Below are 12,673 nucleotides of genomic sequence, written 5' to 3'. Positions count from 1 at the left end.
GCCATCTGTTCCAACTCAGCCCTGACCGTGTATCAGACTGAGCATATGCAATAACCACTGTATCTTAACACCTTCGTCTTAATTCCAAGCACTCCTTATTCCAAAGCCTTCTCTCTGCCAAAATAAAGACTGCTCCTAACTTCTTTTGGCGAAGATCACATTCTGCTGTACTGCACTTTCAGGATCTGACTCCCATCTGCTATCTGGCAGGAAAAGATCCTTCAAAATGTGTGACAAAATCTAGGGTAAAGTCCTGTTGTTATCCTGGACAAATTTAATGGCAATTGTAAGTGATGTGTTTAACACCCAGTCTTCTCAGTTCTGTTAATGTTCTAGTCTATTCACCTTCATCTCCACTTTATTTCTGCTATAGAGATTTGTATGTTATAATTACTGTAACTGATGTACAGTCAAAATCGCAAACAATATTCCACACTCTAATCACATTAGCCTAGCCTTAGAACTTCCTGTTCTCTCATATACTTGATTTTAACCACACTGCAATCTTCCACTCCTTGAACCTTCATTTCTTTTCAATCTATCTTTCTACTCCAGCCTTCATTTCCTTTCTTACCATTTCAACTTTGTTGACCCATGTCCTCTGCCACACTTCCAATAAAACTTCAACCATAGATGGCACCAAATATCTACTTTCTCTCTTCCATACCCTGGGCTGATGACTGAAAAATCACACACACACACACACACACACACACACACACACACACACACACGGCATGAAACCCAAACATGGCATGAGTCCATTAAAAATTCATAATGTTTTAATTGATTTTGCAAGATTAAGTAATATTGAAGATACCCACACCTAGAAATTCTACCAATATCATTGAAGAACTTCATGGACAGGAAGACTGGTACAAGGGAGTTCAGTAAAGATGTGTTTGTAACAGAAGAATGGAAGAAGCAAATCAATTGCCATTCAGAGACATTGATTAATACTCTCTGTTATATTCAAACAATGACATAGTCAGCCCTCTGGTCCCAGCATCCTCCACCACTATCAATTCTTCCCTCCCAGAGAAAATAAATTTAAAAATTTTCTCAACTACTTGCCCCTATTCACACACCTATAAACTTATGTGCACTTTCATCTCTTCTCATTTCCATCTTTCCTAATTTAGTAGAAGGGTTTCTTCCTTCAGTTCTCTATATTCCATCCCTGCCACCAACAAATTCTTGGTGATCTCCTTTTATTGGATATCCCTTGTCTCAACTTTGTCTTCATCAGCTCCACTTAATTTCTTCATTCAACACAAAAATACTGAATGCCAAGTGTGTCGCTGCCCTCTGTTAAGTGCTAAAGATGCTACTAAGCACAATACAGATGTGGCCACTGCCATCACGGAGCTTTGTGACAGGATTCAAATATGCTTTATTCTTTTTGGTAATCCACAAGCAATGGATTACCTATTGCTCTATTGTGATACTTCCCTTTCAGCCTATATGAATGCTAAACCCTTTCCCTTTCTCTCTTTCTTATAACTAAATTTCTCAAAATGTGTCTGTATTCACTGTTTCCACTTGCTCTCTTCTTTAACCTACTGCCTCTGACTTCTAAAATCTCGCCAATATTATACATAAATTTCCCATTTAATGCAATGGACACTTTTTTATTTTCTCTCTTGACTTTTCTTGAATGATTGACACTCCAAACTTTCTTGAAAATTTTTTCTTAATATCAGTGGCATTGTAATTTTCTGGATTTCTTCTAAATTTCCTCTTGCCCTACTTAGCCCTAAAATGTGGTTTTTATCAAGATCATCACCTCAGGTGTTTTAGCACACTCCACATTTTCCTTAAAAGACTTATTCAATACCATCCCATAAACTCTAGAAACTTCTATATTGCGATGACTCTTAATCCTTGGCTTCAGTATAAATCTCAGCCCTGAATTCCTTTCTTATACTTCATAGTGCCTATTGAACACCCCCTTCTGGGCAGGTGCCTCAAACTAACACTTCCAAGATAAGATAATAACTCTCCCACTGATAAGAATTATAAAAACTGATAAAATACCAAAAAAAAAGTTACTATAAAACATCTAAGACCAAACCAAGACAGCCCATATTTGAGCTAAGGGAAGCGTATTGATGTGAGGCCTACGTTCACAGCAGTTTTCTCACTCAGGGCATTTGTCAAATTACAGCACACAATGAAAAGGCTAAAGAGAAACAGCAGTATACAGTTGGAACTCCATGCTACAAAGACAGCCAGCACTTGAAAGATCAAAACTCCAGAGAAAGGGAGCCACAGAGAAGTGTGACCAATAGTCTGTTTAAAATGTAAAACATGCAAGGTGAAATCCCTGATAGATCAAGCCGAAAGCATTGATAAAAGGTTAAAAAGCTAAGCATAGAGTTGTGACTTACCGTGTTAGGGAGACAAACACTGGAGTTTAGGGCTCACCGTAGAAGGGTCCAGTCTTTTCTTGAGATCTCCTGAGGAGCTACCCCATAGAAGTAAGGGCAAACTGGAAATAGTTCAGCCTCAACCAGATCAAAGTTATTTTCTCTTACTCGATCATCCTACCAGAAGAAATTTAAGTCTTCTGTAAAAGAAGATAACATCATCCAAAGCCTCTATATTTTGTCACTTATAGTAGAATCATTCAATAAAAATTTCAACTATGAGATAAAACAGGTCCTCATGACTGAAACTAAGAGGAAAAGCAAACAATAAAAGTACATTTAGAGATATTACAAATATCAAAGTTATATAAAATAGACATTAAAATAATTATTAGCAGTATTTCTAGGAAAAAATATAAATAAATGGAGTGTGTGATCAGAGTACTGAAATCCACACAAAAAAAGCATCAAATGAAACTTGTAGAACTGAAAAATATAATTAAAAAAAAGAACTCAAAGATAATTTCTATAGGATAGATACACCAAAAGAGAGGACTAGTACATTGGTCAGGTTAAAAAATCAAGATTGACACTGAGATAAAAAGGATTGAAATAAAGAAGGATATTTTATAATGATAAAAGAATTATTTTTTCAGGAAGACATGAAAATCCAAAATCTTTATGTATGTAATAACAGAACATCAAAACAAGTAAAGCGAAAATAAAAGAAAAAATAAATAAACCTATATCTATCATGAGCTATTTTATATGCCTCTCAATGTAATGGAAAAGAAAACCAAAAAACTAAATCTGTAGATTTGAACAACTTGATCAGCCAAATAAACCTTATTGACTTGTCAAGTACACAAGAAGTATTTCCCAGAAGAGGCTATGTACTAGACCATAAAACAAATCCATCAGACTTTAAAGTATTGAAATACATGGAGTATGCTATCAGTCTAAATTATAATCAAGCTAAAATAAATAGCACACATTTAGAGTTTACATAACATTCTTCTAAATAACATGGCCAAAGGTGAAATTACAATGAAAACTAGAAAATATTTTGAACTGAACACAGTGGAAATGCAGTAAATTGCAAGAAACTTGTAAGAAGTAGTTACATCAGTGGCTAGATCAGAGATTCTTAACCCAGAGTTAGAATTCTGGAGATCCATGACATTGGAAGGGAAACTTTGTTTCTACTAGTACCGTGCTGAAAAAGAGTACAGTAGTTATTTCCAGTAGGAATATAAGCAACAAAATACATTGATATTAGCATGTTCTGGGAAACTTATAGTAGTATTACAAAATTTAATATAGAAATGCAAATACAAAAATAATGATCAAGAAGAAGAAAATTTAGAGGACATATACAACCAGACATCAAGACATTATAAACTTACAATAATAAAATAGTGTAGTATTGGCAAAAATGTACTTAGACAAATGGAACAAAATGGTTCAGAAAAAACCTACAGATATATGATCACCTGATTTATGATGAAGGTAACACTGCATTGTGATGGAAAAAGGAGAGTATTTTCAATAAATATCACTGGATTCACTGGCTATACCTGTGTGAAGAAACAATGAAACTTGACCCCCTATCTCACAACATAAAGAAAAATTAATTCCAGATTATTAAATAATTAATAATTCTGGAGGCTGAAGATGACTCTGGAAGACAAAGTTTCTAGAAAAAAATATAAAATACAAAAATGTCTTCTAGCTTAAGAAAGGCAAATCTTTTTAAACAGGATACCAAAAGTATTAACCATAAAGGAAAATATTAATAAAGTGGACTTTATTAAAATTTAGAATTTCTGTTTATTGCAACAGCAAGATAATGAAAGGCAAGTCACCAATTAGAAGATATTCTCAATATATGTCCAACAAAGGATTTATGTCTAGACTATAAAATCAGTTTCCAGAAACAATCAGCAAAAGACAGGCAACATAGTTTTTAATGAGCAATAATTGAACAGATACTTTACGAAAGAGAATATCCAAATGGCCAGCAAGAATTCAACAAAGCTATCAACATCATCATCAAAATGCAAAATAAAGCTACAATGAGATATCACAACATACACACCAGTTGGTCTAAAATTAAAGGTTTGAAAATTGTGTGGACCACCTAGATTCCTTAATCAATGTTGATAAGAGTGTAAATAAATACAATCATTTTGGAAAACTGTTTAATATACCAACTAATGCTGAACATACTTATAACCTGTGACTCAGCATAACAAAAATGCATATATCTGTGCACCAAAAAAGTACAAGAATATTTATGCATCATTAAATTAACACAGGATTAAAGACAACCCAAGGTCAATGAATAGTAGATAGGCTAAATAAATTGTGATATTTCTACATCAGGTGATATATTCACACAGTTATAGCAATGAAAACAACGAATTAATGCTACATGCAATAACATAAATGCTGAGTAAAAGAAGCCCCAGAAAAAATGCGTACATTTATATACTGTATGACTTCATATAAAATTCTAAAACAATCAGAACTAATCTATAAAACAGAAATCAGATTAGTTGTTACCTTCTGGAGATATCTAAGTAATCATGCAGTCATCACCTAAGCAGTTTTAAAACCTATTCTCTCTTGTTTCCATTTCCATTGCTTTAACTCAAGTTCTAAGTATGTCTCACTAGGATTATTACAATCATGGACACTCATCTTCTGACTCCATTCTTGCCCCACTGCATTAAATGCATCATTATGTCAATCTTTCTAAATTGCAAATCTAATTATTTTTCTTCTCCGCTTAAAATCGGAAAATTTTAAGTCCTCAGGTAAAATTTTTGGTTTTTGGAAGAGTCCACAAGGCAGTTTATTTTCAGATCCTATTTCTCCAGCTTCATTTCCCATGCTCCCATATTCCATGCTCTAGTCAGGCAGTTTCCAAACCACACCCGGTTCTATGTTTTTGTACTCTTACATGTGGTATTCCTCTGCCTGCCACACCCTTCATTCGATCCCTTCTCTACCAGAAGAAATATTCTAGGCAGATGGTCCTCTACATCTGCAGGTTCTACGTGAATTTACGTGTCAAAAATATTCAGAAAAAAATATTTTAAGGTACAAATTAAAAAAGCAATACAGCACAACTATTTACATAGCATTTACATTGTGTTGGTATAAATAATCTAGAAATGATTTAAAATATACAGGAGGATATATGTAGGTTAGATACATATATGCCATTTTATGAAAGGACTTGAGCATCTGCGGGTTTTGCTATGGGAGGCAGTGGTCCTGGTATTGGGGAAGGAGTTCCAAACCAATCCTCATGGGACAACTGTACATCCTTCACATTTTATGCTGCTCAAGTAGCACCTCCTCTATGAAGCCCTCCTGGGCTGCTTACTTTTAGTCACTACCCCAAGATAGGTGATCCTTTTCTGTGAACTTAAATTTGCTTCTGATCTAGTCCTGCTTATAATGCATATAGTTAAGCCTTTACTTATCTGATTCTCCAACCAAACTGAGGAATCAGAAGCAAGAGTGGTGCCCTTTACTTCAGATACCAATAGATCACACAAAGTCAGCATAAAGTAGGCTTTCAATACATAAATGAAAAAATAACTCATCTCTCTTGTACAACCATGTCCTGGCTCTGGAGTCAGACTGCTTCGGTTCTAAATCCCAGCACCCCCATTCACTAGTTGTGAAACAATGGCCAAATTACTTAACTTTCTGTGTCTCCGTTTCTTTATCTGTAGAATTAGATCAGTATCTCTGTCTCATACAGTTGTTGTAAGGATTAAATGAGATGATAAACATAACACACCATACATAGTACATGTGCCTATTTATTTTCTAGTGGTAAGTAACAGCAATAGCAGCAGCAGTAATCTTGAATAAAAAGTCTGTTTACAGTATGGAAATGTTCTCAGTAAATTGTATGACAGAGAGTTGTGCATATAAGGCCAAAAAAAGAGATTATTCTATTGATGCACTATTCCTTGAAAAATCTTCAACCAAACTGTCAGTACTTTCAAAGTACAAGTTAGAAAGATATTCATGTGAAAAGTATTGAATTATTGTCACAGGAATTATGTAAGGCAAGTTACAGATGTTTCAAAAATATTACCTTTAGTTTAAAATAAATGAAGGTAAATCAACACCATGTGTTTTTCACTATTAGGTTTTAAAACATTTAAGTCTGTAAGTTGCTTCCTCAGTAGTATAGTAGTATAGTCTGGGAAAATACACAAATTCATTATTGATTTAAAATTAATGCTGAAAATGCTGCTCCAAGAATTTGACCATTTTTAAAGAATAAAAACCATTATTTTACCTTCAAAATTGATTTGCATGGTGCTTAATTAAAACGATGTGAAAATTTAATAACTTTCTATTCCTTGAATCATAAAAAGCTTTCCCTCTTCTGAACTTAGTACTAAGATTTGTTCCTCTCTGTCCAATACAACTTTCAGAGATTCAATACTCTTACTGCCATTTTCAAAAATCGGAGAGCTAGACTTCTTTTAAGATTAGGAATAAATACTAGATTTTAAAAACCTTGGTGATATGGCACTTAATGGTAAACGGCCTTCAATTTTCACTTTTGGGGAGATATTTTTTGCATTTCTGATAGTAATGATTAGATGTATAAATAACACATTGACATATTATTCTAAAGAAAACAGAAAGACTATGTATAATTTTCCATTAAAATGTGTAGAAAAATAAACCTGAAATAAAATTTGAGGTTTTGTTTATTTTCATTATGTTACAAAGACTTTTTAGGACAACAATAACTAAATATTGTACACAAGACATATATATATATGTATATATGAAGTCCTCATGACATCCTAAAGCTTAAAATAAATCTTTTGCCTTAAAAATCCAAGTAACAATTTTAATACATCCTTATCTTTATGACATGAAATTTTTCCATCAATTATTTTCTGCATTCTGAGACAGAAATAAGGTTTAAATAATAATTTTATTTTAATTATTAATACAGATTTAATAAGAAAATATCTTATTATTTACATATTTTAATACTGCTTCAATGGAATACCAGAAAAACTTCTTAAAATTAGGAATATTCAACTGACAAATTGTTTTAACTAAAACTTTTCTGACAACATTTTAAATGATTTTATAATTAAACTGACTGTTTTGACATATTTTAGACACAAGCTTGAACTACATAATTCTGCCCCATTTGCCAGCAGCAGAATATATCTTGAAAGTAAAAAACTACTTACTTTGAATAAATAAATATTATCTTTGGAAGTTTACATTTTGATACTAAAAAGCCATATCCTGTGTATCGAAAAATTAAACTATATTCTTTCCAAGTACTGAAAGTATGACTATGAAATGAAGAAGGCAAGAAACAATAATATACATCATTTAATTATGTCCAAATGGATGTTTAGAGCCAAAAGACACTTTGATGTCTACTGCAGACTTATCATATTGCATACAAATTAAGATCAGAAAAAGTCAAGCAAATAAAAAATTCCAAATAAAACCATGTTAGGAGAGAAAATCCTATCTCCTTAAAGTATGCTGAATACAAGCAATCTCTATAGACTTTTATGTGACATTCCACTTCCACCTGGCAGTGAGTTTCTAAACCAGTGAGTGGCAACTCGTCAACGTCACAGAAGTCTCAATAGCATTTTTTTCCTTAGAATGTCAACAGAAAAGCCAAACTTTTGAACATGAAAATATCAAGCAAACTTTTGAACATGAAAATATCCAGACATGAAACTTTATAGCAAGAAGTGACTCAAAATCAACAAAATTAATTTAAAAGGTATTTTCGACTATACATAATCGCTCTTTTTTGTTTTTTTTGAGATCGAGTTTCACTCATGTTACCCAGGCTGGAGTGCAATGGTGCGATCTCGGCTCACCGCAACCTCCGCCTCCTGGGTTCAGGCAATTCTCCTGCCTCAGCCTCCTGAGCAGCTGGGATTACAGGCACGCGCCACCATGCCCAGCTAATGTTTTGTATTTTTAGTAGAGACGGGGTTTCACCATGTTGACCAGGATGGTCTCGATCTCTTGACATTGTGATCCACCCGCCTCGGCCTCCCAAAGTGCTGGGATTACAGGCGTGAGCCACCGCGCCCGGCTGACTATACATAATCGCTCTTTAGCCTGTCCTTAAAAGCAAAAAAACAAGGCTGCTTAATTTTAATATTTGTTTTGTTTAAATTCTTTTAACTATAAAAAGTTTATTAACCAAAAGTAATTCACACAGGAAAATATAAAGGAAATAGAAATAGCACACAATTTAATCTAGCAGATTTACCTTCATCAGTGACTTTAAAAAAATAAAGTAGAACACACATAAAAAATTCCAACTGTTAAGAAGGGCATAAAATGAAAAGTGAAAATCATCCTCTTCCTTTTGCCACTACTCATCTTAGTCTATTCTAAATTGTCTTAAAATTTTTAATATATTCATCCAGAAACCCATGTTTATGTTTGTACCCATATTTACATGTACTCACCTACACTTAAACAAACATTTATATAATGTTCTTCCACGTTAATGTAGAATCTATTCAATTCTAACATTAAAATTCTGTTATAAAAAATGTAAACATTGTTTTCACAATTGCCTCATTATATTTTTCAAATAAGCATTATTTTGAAATAAATGCACCAATTGCATGTGGCTTGTTTCAAGTCCCTGTAACTAATTCAAATGATTTTTAATGACATCCAAATATCCCCAAAAAGTGAAGAAGAGTTCTTCAGATAATTCTATGTAAGCCTCATGAAAAATAGAATAAATAAAATTTCAAAAACCCTTTAAAAAGAGGCAATTCAGATAAAATCAAAGCGAATTATGACTTAAAATTTGTTTTATAAACTACCATTTCATGCAATCTAAAAAAAAAAAATGCCTCCATTTACCTCTGCTGAGACACAACATAATATGATATAGAAATTAGGTAACAGATATACATTTTTAAAAAAATGATGGTCTAACATTCAGGTCTATTTTATACCATAAATATATGAAAATAAATAAAAATTCTTTCCAAAAAGTTTTATTTGAATTTTCAAAAAGCAACTGAAGTTAGAAAGATGTCTCAATTTTATACTTGGTTTTGAAATCTCTTCAAATTCAAAGTGTCATATCTGCCTTTATCTGTAACATCTACCTTTATCTTTATCAAAACATATTTTGAATATTTTTAATTAAAATAATTCATGATTCTGTTCTTTATTTTTAAATCTTCAAAAAGGTTCTAATTTTATTTTCATAAATAAAAATTCATTTCTTCATTTCAACATATTCTAAACTAAAATCAAATTTTTATCTATCAAAAATTACATTTTAACTTAGAGATATAAATCTTATAATTCCCACTTTAATTTTTCTGCAATACAATTTATCTCATATGAGAAAACATATTCTCCAATTAAACCTGCAAATTTTTTATTATTAAATCAGAGTTGTTGATCATGGCTTCTTAGACTTCTGTCTCAAATTTTGTCAATACCAATAATCTGACTTATGATGGAGTAAAAATCAAACTTCTAAGTTGGCACTCATGTTAAGACATACTTGATGGGGGGGAAGTTAATTCAAAGTTAATTCAAATTGATATTCTGATGGATGAGTCTACCTCTGCCAGAGAAGGACAAAAATCTTCACTTGAAAGAGACTCCAGAAATTTACAATAAACAGTCTTCGTTGAAAATAAAATCACTGCATAGCAGAGTAGTTTTAGGAAGCAGATTATGTGCATTTGATCTGCATAGTTCATAAAGAGATTTTGATTTCTCTTTCATGATTAGTAACGACTTGGCCTTACTGCTTGAACACAAGTGCATTTGAAAGTCAACACTTGCTTTTAAAATGTGCTTATCTTTTCCTCTCCCCTGCCTCTCTCTCTGGAAGCCAGATCAGCAGCTCCCTCTTATCCCTGCCACCGCTGCTGTCCAGAACCACAATGAGGAAGGAAACTACAATAGGACAAATTATTCTACAAGCTCGACTCCCCTAGATCCATTCACCATTATGAGTCCTGACAACCTCTTATGATTAATATCGTCATTTGTAGTCAATGAAATTGATTCTTTCATCACCTTCAAAGCTCTACAAAAAAAGAAAAAGAAAAAAAGACCAAGAGATGTGTGGGCAGTGGGAGGTGATTTGTCTTTTACAATTTACAGAAGTGATAAAGAAATTTAACAGAAAAAGGAAACAATTTAACGGTAAGTTAGGAGGCTTCTGTCATAGAGCAAATTGAATCACTGTGTGTTTACAACAAATCCTATACTAGTTCTGCCTAATTACATGACAAAATATTTCCAATTTTGACTCAACCTTAGACAGATTCCCCACTGTATCTCTACTGGCTGCATTCTTGAGCAACTTAGAGACTATTTGCTAGGTATTTGCAATGAACCATATGTTGTGGGTAATTTGCCATCATAGTTTAAAACTTCAGTATCCCTTGCTTCTCTTGAGCAGAACTGTGAGTTGAGAGGAAACCTCTAACACCATAAAAGCAATATTGTTTACTAAATCTGAATATGTCTGTCAATTAAAATAAGAATAAAACACTGACCAAAAAAGAACAACTTTTCCCACTTGTACACCCATTTCCCCCTCTCACCCGTTTCCTCTTTGGGAAACTCTTCTCTCAGGTTTCGAGTTGTTCTAAAAAAATCAGCCCTTAGCTTCATTCCTTTGCCTTTTCTCCTTTTTGTCCTGAGTGAAAAATTCTTCTGGAAAACGACATTTTATGCCTGAATTGATGGCCCAAGCTTTTAATTCTAACATTTCAATACATGGACTAAGGGAGATTATATATGTGTCTTGTGTTTCATGGACTTAGGGTTGTGATAATTTAGGTCTAGATTGCTGATAATATTGGGCATTATACAATATATAGTCTGACAGTGGCCATAAAATGGACATTTGTTACTGCACTGTGCTTCGTGTTGCTTAATGGTGTCCACAAATATTTGCAAAACATAAAGAATACTGATATTTTAATGATGCAGTAGGATTACATCAAATAAAAAGCACTTTAGCTATAGCTGTGTGACAGCAAAATTTACTGCACAACAATGGCAACAGAATTTAAATGAAAAGTTCTATGGAAAAGAATAGCCTGCTTTTTCGAGGCTTATACGTGTGTGTGTTTTTATTGGTGTGCTAAATTGATTCTATGCAGTAAATGGCATCATTGCTTTTACATAGCATTTTGATAATTTCCAGATGGTTCGTGTTTTCATTTTGCATTGGAAATTGTGAACATGGAATCATTTTCCAAAGTTTTAAAATGTGACATAATTGTGAGTCTAAACCTACATGAACACCATGACTATGTGAAAACCTTTTTTCCATGTAAATGTAACATTTACAGACATACTCTCTATTAACTGTACAAAATCACTTTATGCCTAAAACTAACATTGTTGGTGATGGTGATGACCTTAATGAAGATAGTCATTGGATGAGCAAACTATTTTGCCCTCTACCTGTCCACTAATATTCCTTCAACCAAAGCTAAAACTTCAAACAATGTTTCTTTGGTTCATTTTTCTCTTTCCCTTCAGAACCATCGGTCTCAAAGGAATGTTGCCAAGGTGTCTAATTTCCCAGAAGTCCGCTGCTGCAGCCTATCATTTGATATTAAATTGCAGTGTTTCTTCTGCCCACCCTGCTCGTGGTGATCCCATTTCAGCTTGGTGCACAGCCTGCATTGCCACCCATTCTCCACACATGTCTGCCCCAAAGATCTTGTGTTGCAGACAGCTTTGCCACAGGGTAGGCAGTCTGGCCAAGCTCCAGGAGCACATTGTGGGTGATCTTGCTTTGTGTTTCATGTTAAGTACGGCTGGTGGACGATGCTGAGGGACTGGCTTGCAAAGCCAGATGTGACATCTAGTGACTGTTGGATACGATCATCATGCCAGAGAATTTCCATTTGGTATGGAACTCGATGCCACGTTGGTTTCTCGTAGTCTTCTGTTTTGCAAAGGCTGGCTGCCAGTGTTCTTGATATGATTATCTTTGCTGAGGGAACTGAATTAATCCAGGTAGCAAAATTCATACTGTCTCTAACATGCTAAATAATATCATTTGTTCCTTATCTGCATTTTAAGTCATAAAAAACATGTTTCCATCAAACCGAAAACATTCATTCAACTAATATTGCTTTATGCTGAGACCTGTGCTCAGCATGGGGATAAGCGAAGAGCAAGACAACCTATAGACTTACCACTGAATTTGGGTCTGTATTTTTTCCCTTCTTTAATGAACTGCTTTGGCATTATAA

This window comes from Sapajus apella, unplaced genomic scaffold, assembly GCF_009761245.1.
Source record: "Sapajus apella isolate SASKATOON/1434 unplaced genomic scaffold, GSC_monkey_1.0 scaffold6, whole genome shotgun sequence".
NCBI classification, from domain to species: Eukaryota; Metazoa; Chordata; class Mammalia; order Primates; family Cebidae; genus Sapajus; species Sapajus apella.
This window is presented reverse-complemented; position numbering follows the sequence as displayed.